We start from the raw sequence: 10,142 nt of genomic DNA, 5'->3' as shown, positions 1-10,142 counted from the left end.
TCAAAATGACATAGTCCATCTGACCCCTCCATGCTTGTGCATCTGTTCTTTGGCCCTATGGTGTAAGAAGGTCATTCTTACTAAAGTAAGCCTCATATTTCCTTGCTGATTCAAGACCAGCAGAGTCACTCTCCATAAGAAGTGTTTTTCAGCAGTTTGTAAAGCTGAAAACTGGCAGGTTCCCATGTTAATGATCGTCCATAGCATGTGTGTCAATCACTGCTGGTGAAATGTACATCTGGTGTAGAATCTCCAGTTTCCTTCAGCTTTTTGCTGTCTATCAGGTTTCCATGGTAACTAGCCATATTGCCATAGGCAAAAGGGTCAGGGTGATGGATGTTGACAAACAGGGGCTGTGGCAGACATTTGGGGAAGGGATATTCAGTGTCATGTCTGGAGTGCCCCAGAGTGATGGCTGGTCTTCCATTTGCTTTTTCTTTAAAAGTAAACCATTTTTCTGAGTTATTTATACATTTAAGTTATATGTTACATACATAAGTGGTCAGTAGCTACTTAGCAAGGCTTTATTCAAGCGGGTCTTCATTAAAGCAGGAAGGAGAACAGGAATGACTTCTGCAGGAAGTGGACCTTTCAGAGACGCCAGGCCCCTGCCCAGCATCCATGGGCTGGTCTCGATTAGCCCTGTTGTCAATGGACCTTTTCACATGTTGTCCATTAAAGGTTTAACTAAATATCTTCAATAGAAATCATTTGAGACAAGCAAGAGTGCTTGGGAGTAAGGAATTAAAACCTAAGTCAGACTTGTTTTCTACTCTTTGCTTAATTCATGGTTCAATATTGAGGTACAATTTGTAGCACTTCAGACCTGTTCTCAGAGAAAAATATACTAACTTGAAATATTGTGCTTAAAGAAATTTGAGTGTTTGGTCATTAAATTATTTACCTAAATTGAAGTATTTATTGAATTTACACCATTAATAGTATACCGTTTGAGCTCTGGGGATTCCGATATTAATGGTCTGGCTTCTGTTCTTAAGGATCTGATGGTCTAGATGTTTTATAGTCAAAAGAGTGATTTTCTAGAATACAGTTTAGAAAAAGATTAGCATCCAAATTATACGTGTGTATGTGTGTGTGTGTAAAATCAGTGATGTGTATGTGTGTAAAATCTTTTCTTTAATTGTGTTTTTGTTTTTATATTGTGGTTTCTTTCTATCATTTAAATTACTTCTGTGGTTGCTGGGCATATGCACCGAGGAAACCAGAATTGAAAGAGACGCGCGTACCCCAATGTTCATCGCAGCACTGTTTACAATAGCCAGGACATGGAAGCAACCTAGATGTCCATCAGCAGACGAATGGATAAGGAAGCTGTGGTACATATACATAATGGAATATTACTCAGCCATTAAAAAAAATACATTTGAATCGGTTCTACTGAGATGGATGAAACTGGAGCCCATTATACAGAGTGAAGTAAGTCAGAAAGAAAAACAACAATACACTATACTAATGCATATATATGGAATTTGAAAGATGGTAATGATAACCCTATATGCGAGACAGAATAAGAGACACAGATGCATAGAACAATTTTATGGACTCTGAGGGAGAAGGTGAGGGTGGGACGTTCTGGGAGAATAGGATTGAAACATGTATATTATCATATGTGAAACAGAACACCATTCCATGTTCAATGCATGAGACAAGGGCTCAGGGCTGGGGCAACGGGATGACCCAGAGGGATGGGATGGGGAGGGAGGTGGGTGGGGGGTCCAGGAAGGGGAACACATGTAAACCCATGGCTGATTCATGTCAATGTATGGCAAAAACTATTACAATATTGTAAAGTAATTAGCCCCCAACTAAAATAAATAAATTTATAAAAAAATAAAAAAATAAATAAATTACTTCTGTGGTATTTCTTTCTTTTCTCCCCAGCTTTATTGAGATAAAAATGACAGATAACATTGTGTTTGTTTAAGGTATACAATGTGATGCTTTGATATACATGTTTATTGTGAAATGATTATGACAATAAGGTTAATAATGTCATAATGATTATTATGTAATTATTAGTAATGTCTATTACTAATGTCTATTACATTATTAGTAATGTCTATTACCTCACAGATTACTATTTATTTATTACTATTATTTGAGGTAAAATGGTATTTTTTTTACAGGTAAATGCTGCTTAATTTATTTACTTATTTTTGGCTGCACTGGGTCTTCATTGCTATACTCATCTTTCTCTAGTTTCGAAGAACAGGGGCTACTCTCTAGCTGTGGTGGGCGGGCTTCTCAGTGCAGTGGCTTCTCTTGTTGCAGAGCACAGGCTCTAGGTGCACGGGCTTCACTAGTTGTGGCACAGGGGCTTTTTAGTTGTGAGCACTGGCCTTACAGCATTCAGGCTTCAGTAGTTGCAGCTCGTGCAGTCCATGGGGTCGCTGGGAGTCTGAGACAACTGAGCGGCTTCACTTTCACTTTTCACTTACATGCATTGGAGAAGGAAATGGCAACCCACTCCTGTGTTCTTGCCTGGAAAATCCCAGGGGCAGGGGACCCTGGTGGGCTGCCATTTATGGGGTCATGCAGAGTCGGATATGACTGAAGCGACTTAGCAGCAGCAGCAGCAGCAGCAGTTGCAGCTCGAGGGCTCTAGAGCTCCAGTAGTTGTGGTGCATGGACTCAGTTGCTCCTTGGCATGTGCAATCTTTCCAGACAAGGGATCGAAACCTGTGGCCCCTGCCTTGGCAGGTGGATTCTTATCCACTGCACTGCCAGGAAAGTCCCGAGATGGTGTTTATTTCTAAGATTTAAATTGGTCAAATCCATATGTCTGATGCCTAGCCTTATTTTAAATGTCGCTTTCACAAGATAAAAATTTATCCCTCAATGTTTTTTATTTTTTTCTTTGAAATATAGTTAACTTACAATGTTGTGTTAGTTTGAAGTGTATGGCAAAATGATTTAGTTATACATATATGTGTGTGTACATATATGTACTTTTTCAGATTCTTTTCTGTTATAGGTTATTTCAAGTACTGAGTGTAGTTTTCTGTGCTGTGCAGTAGGTCCTTGTTGTTTACCAGTTATATATATAGTAGTGTGTATATGTTAATCCAAAACTTCTAATTTATCCCTCCGCCATTGCTTTTTGATAGCCATAAGTCTATGTGAATTTATTTGTTTTGTAAATAAGTTCACTTGTATCAGTTTTTAGATTCCACAAATAAATGATATCATGTGATATTTGTCTTTCTCTGTCTGACTTACTTCACTAAATGTGATAAACTTTAAACCTCTCCATGTTGCTGCAAAAGGCATTATTTCATTTTTTTTAATGGGCATTTAGATTGTTTTCATGTCTTGGCTATTGTAAATAGTGTTGCTATGAATACTGAGGTGCATATATATCATTTCAAATTAGAGTTTTCTCTGGTATCCCTCAAATTTTTTCTTTTTTTAGCCATATTTTCTGGCTTACAGGATCTTAGTTCCCTACCAGGGATTGAACCTGGGCCACAGCAGTGTAAGTGCTGAGTCCTAACCACTGGGCATAGGCCAGGGAATTACCTGGTACTCCTCAACTTTGAAATATCTTATCCCTTTGGTATATTTATTATACCCTTTGGTCTACTGTCAGGGCCAGATGGTCTGCATCTTGCAATGCTACAGTGATACTTTAGCTAGAAATGCATTCCCTGTTCCAACTTTCATGGGATACCAAATACCAAGCTATAGCAGTTAGGTATCAGAAGGATCATATCTGGCCGTGGAGTTCAGTTCCCTGTACTCCACGTGGATCAAACCTGAGCATTTTCTTGAATTAAACAAGAAAATGTCCCCAAGTTGTTCAATTTGGAAGAAGCGTAGGTTCTTTTTCTTCTTGCCCAGATCTCTTAAAAAGGAGTGATCATTATTATCAGGAAGTTGTTACATAAAACAGTCACAGGTTTTTTTGCTCAAGTCAGAAAGTACCCTCTGTTCAGAGCTTGCATTTCCAATTCAAGCACCCTCTGAACTCTGAAATCCCTATTTTCAAAGTCTGTGACTCTCTGGTCTCTCTGATCTCTCCAGCTTCATGTGTCATGGCCCAGAAAGCTTCTCTGAGAGTCCTTTTAGAAAGTAAATTATTTCAGTGTGAAACTATCATTCATGTCTGTGATCTGCCTTTTGAGCTCCATGTTCCACTGTGTTTTCAGCTCCATCCTGATGCCAGCACTTTTAAATACATGCTCCTTGTGAATGATGTAAATAATGTTTAAAAGGCAGACTTAGGTCCTTTTGTGTCCCTATCTCTTCAAGATTGATTGAAGTCATCTGTTCTGATGCTCCCTTTATTGCAACAGATAATAAAGGGCTTTTTTCAAAACCCCTTCAGAAAATTAGGTATTACTGGCTTTAGTGTGAACCTTGAGACAAAAAATTTCACAGGTAGGTAAGTAGTTTTGTAGAAAATAGATGCCTGTTAATAATTATGCACATTCTGTGGGGGAAAAAATTGTCCTCAGAAAGAGTATTATTTCAGGGAAGTATTCAGGGAAGCCAGATAATTGTCTATGTAGTCAGAGTTTCTATTCCAGCCTAAAATTGTTTCACTGGGGCCTCCCCAGCAACCTGGACTCTCAGCAGACTTTAATTGAAGCATCCTTCCACTTAACTTCTTTGATCATTGATTTACAAATTTTTTTTGTGCATTTGGAACAAAGAGTTCTTTTTGCCTTTTGGTTAATGGCAGACTCATCAACCCGCGCTCGGGCTCTGATTTAGGTTCTTGGAGGTGTTGCCCACAAAGAGCCTTCTCTGTGTCTTTAGCACCCAGACATGGGAATCTTCTCAGACTCTGGGGCCCACTTGGTCATGGAGAGGCCCTGAAGTAGTGTTTGTCTTCGGTTTTGAGTCCGGAGGCTGCCGTGATGCCATTACTGTCTTTTGTAATGGCTCAAGGATTTTAGCACACACTTCTCTTTATTTCTCTATTCTCTGATTCTGTTTTTATGCTTGCCTTTCCGCTTCTTTTTGCCATCTGGAGTCAAAGCTGATCTGTGTCGATAAGAGCCTTGCACTATTTCCAAGCGTTTTGCCCCCAGATTGACTCTATTCTGTTACTGGGAAGAGCTAGGCAGGAAGGCCCTGGGTTTCAAGACTGTGTCTCCTTGAGAGGTTGGTCTAAAGGCTTGGTTGAGCTTAAACATTTTGGCAAGAAAACTTAAGTGGTGATTGTATGTGGTTTATATTCTATCACATGTGCTATTTTTTTCTATTTTTATCCTGTTGGACCTCAAATTCACAGAATTGGATTATGATAAACTGTCATCAGTAGTCCATACCTGAAGGGCATTGTTTATTTACTTACCTGTCCAATATCATTTAGCTGTATATCTATATATGTGGTTATCTATCAAAATAATAATAAGAATTTGTGAACACAGCACCTCCCCACTAAATGCCAGGACCTTGGTAGTATTATACATATAATCATACAAATAGCCCTTCCTACAGAGAGGACCTACCTGGTTGGTCCCCGCCAAATGAAGATGATTATCATCCTGAATTTTAGGTGCGTCATTCTTCGTTCCTTTGATTTTTTTTTTTTTGGTATTATGTTACTCCCACAAATATATTTTTCTAGTTGTTTTAGGTAAGGGTTTTTAAAAAATAAGTTGTTTTATAATAAGGGTAAAACTCTGTATGTGATACTTTGGTACTTTTTTTCTCTTAATATTTATTGTTAAAATCCAATAATCTTGTGTTACTGTAATTCATTTATTTAGACTACTGTGAAACATTTCCTTTTGTGAATATGCCATGATTTATTTATTCAGCTGATAGACATACAGATTGCCTTCTGAGTTTTGCTTCTGTTGCCCAGGAGCAAAATGTAATGTAAATGTAAATATTCTTATATATACTTCCTGTGTAAATGTGGAAGAATTTTGAGGGATATATAATTAGGAATAGAAATTCTGGGGCTCTCAAGTATTTATCTAGGAGTAATTGTTACATTTAACAGATAATACTCAACTCAAAGTAGTTGTACTGGTTTTTACATGCACTTGGAATATATAGGCCTGAATCTCTTGTATTCACATGCTTTCCAACACTTGGCATTGTTACGCTTTTAAATTTTTGTCAAACAACTGTGAGTAAAAGAAAAAAGAAATCTACCTTATCTTGGTTTTGAGCTGTATTTTTCTGATTACAGCAAAAGAACATCTCTTCGTTTGTCTATTGGTTATATGTTTCTTCTGTGAAATGTCTGTTCATGTCTTTTACCATTTTTCTATTGTTATTTTTATTTATGTTGGTTTGTAGAATTTCTTTATATTGATATATTCTTGATATTAATTGTCAGTGTGTATATGGTGATTATCCTCTCCTGGTTTGTACCTTTTCACACCTTTAAATATGTCTATTGATAAATAAAATTTCTTGATTTTATTACAAATAGAGATGGTTAGATAGCATCACTGACTAAATAGACATGAATTTGAGTAAACTCTGGGAGATAGTGGAGGATAGAGGAGCCTAGCATGCTACAGTCCATGGTTCACAAAGTTGCACACAACTTAGCAATTGAACAACAACAAATCTTTTATTCTATGGTCAGTGTCTTTTTAAAGAAATTATTTCTACTCCAAAGTCTAAAATACATGTATTTTCCACTAAGAGCTTGAAAGTTGTTTTGGGTTTTGTCTTTGTTTTGACACTTGAGTCGTAGATCCATTTGAAGTTGATTTTTAAATTAAGACTCAATCTTTGTATGGACAATCACTTTTAATTGAACATTTCATCTTTCCCATAGATCTGTATTATAGACTGAATGTTTGTGCCCCACCTGCCCAGTTCATATATTGAGCCCTAGCCCCCACTGTGATGGTGTTAGGAGATGAGGTCTTTGGGCAGTAATTCAGTTCAGTTCAGTTGCTCAGTTGTGTCTGACTCTTTGCGACCCCATGAATCGCAGCACGCCAGGCCTCCCTGTCCATCACCAACTCCCGGAGTTTACCCGAACCCATGTCCATCGAGTCGGTGATGCCATCCAACCATCTCATCCTCTGTCATCCCCTTCTCCTCCTGCTCCCAATCCTTCCTAGCATCAGGGTCTTTTCCAATGAGTCAACTCTTTGCCTGAGGTGGCCAAAGTATTGGAGTTTCAGCTTCAACATCAGTCCTTCCAATGAACATTCAGGACTGATCTCCTTTAGGATGGACTGGTTGGATCTCCTTGCAGCCCAAGGGACTCTCAAGAGTCTTCTCCAACACCACAGTTCAAAAGCATCAATTCTTCGGCGCTCAGCTTTCTTCACCATCCAACTCTCACATCCATACCTGACCACTGGAAAAACCATAGCCTTGACTAGATGGACCTTTGTTGGCCAAGTAATGTCTCTGCTTTAAAATGTGCCATCTAGGTTGGTCATAACCTTCCTTCCAAGGAGTAAGCGTCTTTTAATTTCATGGCTGCAATCACCATCAGCAGTGATTTTGGAGTCCCCAAAAATAAAGTCAGCCATTGTTTCCACTGTTTCCCAATCTATTTCCCATGAAGTGATGGGACCAGATGCCATGGTTAGATTTATGTAAAGTCATGAGGGTGGAGTCCATGATGTGATTAATGCCTTTTTTTTTTTTTTTTTTTTTTACTGTGGATGTCTTTACAAGTAATTTAGAGCTACCTCAAAACCACTCCAGTATTCTTGCCTGGAGAATGCCATGGACAGAGGAGCCTGGTAGGCTACAGTCCACGGGGTCGCAAAGAGTCGGACACAACTGAGCGACTTCCCTTTCCCATGTTTTGTTTATTTGTTTATTTATTGATGGTTTCGCTGGGTCTTCATTGCTGCTTTCTCTAACTGCTGTGAGTGGCAGCTGTTCTTCGTTTTGGTGCTCTGGCTTCTCATTGTGGTGGCTTCTCTTATTGTAGAGCACAGGCTCTAGGTTTGTGGGCTTCAGTAGTTGCAGTGGACTCAATAGTTGTGGCTCCAGGGCTCTAGAGTGGAGGCTCAGTAGTTGTGGCACATGGGCTTAGTTGATCTGAGGCATGTGGAATCTTCCCTGACCAGGGATGGAACCCCTGTCCCTTGCACTGGCAGGCAGATTCTTATCCACAGTACCATTAGGGAAGCAGGGGATTAGTGCCTTTATAAGAAGAGGAAGAAACACCAGAGCTGCTTCTTTCTACCACATGTACATAAAGAGGGAAGGCTGTAGCCTGCAAGCCAGGAAGAAGGCCATCATCAAGAAGCCAACTGATGGCACCTCGATCTTTGACTTCCCAGCCTCCAGAATGGTGAGAAATAGATACCTGTTGTTTAAGCCACCAGTCTATGGTATTTAGCTACTGAGTAGACTAAGACATTCTGGATTGCCATCTATGTAATATTCAAACATTCTATATATATATGTCTGTTTTTGAGCTCCCTAATCTATTACACTTGTCAAAATTTATGCCTGTGCACCAATAGCAGACTATCTTGATTAAGACAGCTATATAACAAATCAAGAATAAGGAAGTCAAATTTTTTATCCTACTGTTTTTCTTAAGAAGTTTCCTAGCTCTTCTTTTATTCTTTCATATGCATTTTAAAGTAATGTTGTAATGTTTAAAGTAATGTCCTGGGAGAGAAGAGAATCGATTACTTTAAAACATTTAGTTCAGTTCAGTTGAGTCACTCAGTTGTGTCCGACTCTTTGCCCAGCATCAGCGTCTTTTCCAATGAGTCAGTTCTTCACATCAGATGGCCAAAGTGTTGGAGTTTCAGCTTCAACATCAGTCCTTCCAATGAACACTCAGGATTAATCTTTAGGATGGACTGGTTGGATATTCTTGCAGTCCAAGGGACTCTCAAGAGCCTTTCTCCAACACCATGGCTCAAAAGCATCAATTTTTCGGTACTCAGCTTTCTTTATAGTCCAACTCTCACATCCATACATGACTACTGGAAAAACAATAGCCTTGACTAGAAGGACCTTTGTTGGCAAAGTAATGTCTCTGCTTTTTAATAAGCTGTCTAGGTTGGTCATAACTTTCCTTCCAAGGAGTAAGCATTTTTTAATTTCATGGCTGCAATCACCATCTGCAGTGATTTTGGAGCCCCCCAAAATAAAGTCAGCCGCTGTTTCCACTGTTTCCCCATCTATTTCCCATGAAGTGATGGGACCAGATGCCATGATCTTAGTTTTCTGAATGTTGAGCTTTAAGCCAACTTTTTTACTCTCCTCTTTCACTTTCATCAAGAGGCTCTTTAGTTCTTCTTCACTTTTTGCCATAGGGGTGGTGTCATCTGCATATCTGAGGTTATTGATATTTCTCCAGGCAATCTTGATTCCAGCTTGTGCTTCATCCAGCCCAGTGTTTCTCATGATGTACTCTGCATATAAGTTAAATAAGCAGGGTGACAATATATAGCCTTGACGTACTCCTTTTCCTATTTGGAACCAGTCTGTTGTTCCATGTCCAGTTCTAACTGTTGCTTCCTGACCTGCATACAGGTTTCTCAAGAGGCAGGTCAGGTGATCTGGTATGCCTATCTCTTTCAGAATTTTCCACAGTTTATTGTGATCCACACAGTCAAAGGCTTTGGCATAGTCAATAAAGCAGAAATAGATGTTTTTCTGGAACTCTCTCGCTTTTCGATGATCCAGCGGATATTGGCAATTTGATCTCTGGTTCCTCTGCCTTTTCTAAAACCAGCTTGAACATCTGGAAGTTCACGGTTCACGTATTGCTGAAGCCTGGCTTGGAGAATTTTGAGCATTACTTTGCTAGTGTGTGAGATGAGTGCAATTGTGCGGTAGTTTGAGCATTCTTTGGCATTGCCTTTCTTTGGGATTGGAATGAAAACTGACCTTTTCCAGTCTTGTGACCACTGCTGAGTTTTCCAAATTTGCTGGCATATTGAGTGCAGCACTTTCACAGCATCATCTTTTAGGATTTGAAATAGCTCAACTGGAATTCCATCACCTCCACTAGCTTTGTTCATAGTGATGGTTCCTAAGGCCCACTTGACTTCACATTCCAGGATGTCTGGTTCTAGGTGAGTGATCACACCATCGTGATTATCTGGGTCATGAAGATCTTTTTTGTACAGTTCTTCTGTGTATTCTTGCCACCTCTTTTTAATATCTTCTGCTTCTGTTAGGTCCATACCATTTTTGCCCTTTATTGAGCC

This window comes from Giraffa tippelskirchi, chromosome 6, assembly GCF_054371585.1.
Source record: "Giraffa tippelskirchi isolate mGirTip1 chromosome 6, T2T-mGirTip1v1.2.pri, whole genome shotgun sequence".
NCBI classification, from domain to species: domain Eukaryota; kingdom Metazoa; phylum Chordata; class Mammalia; order Artiodactyla; family Giraffidae; genus Giraffa; species Giraffa tippelskirchi.
The sequence above is the reverse complement of the archived record's forward strand: the minus strand, read 5'-3'. Positions refer to the sequence as shown.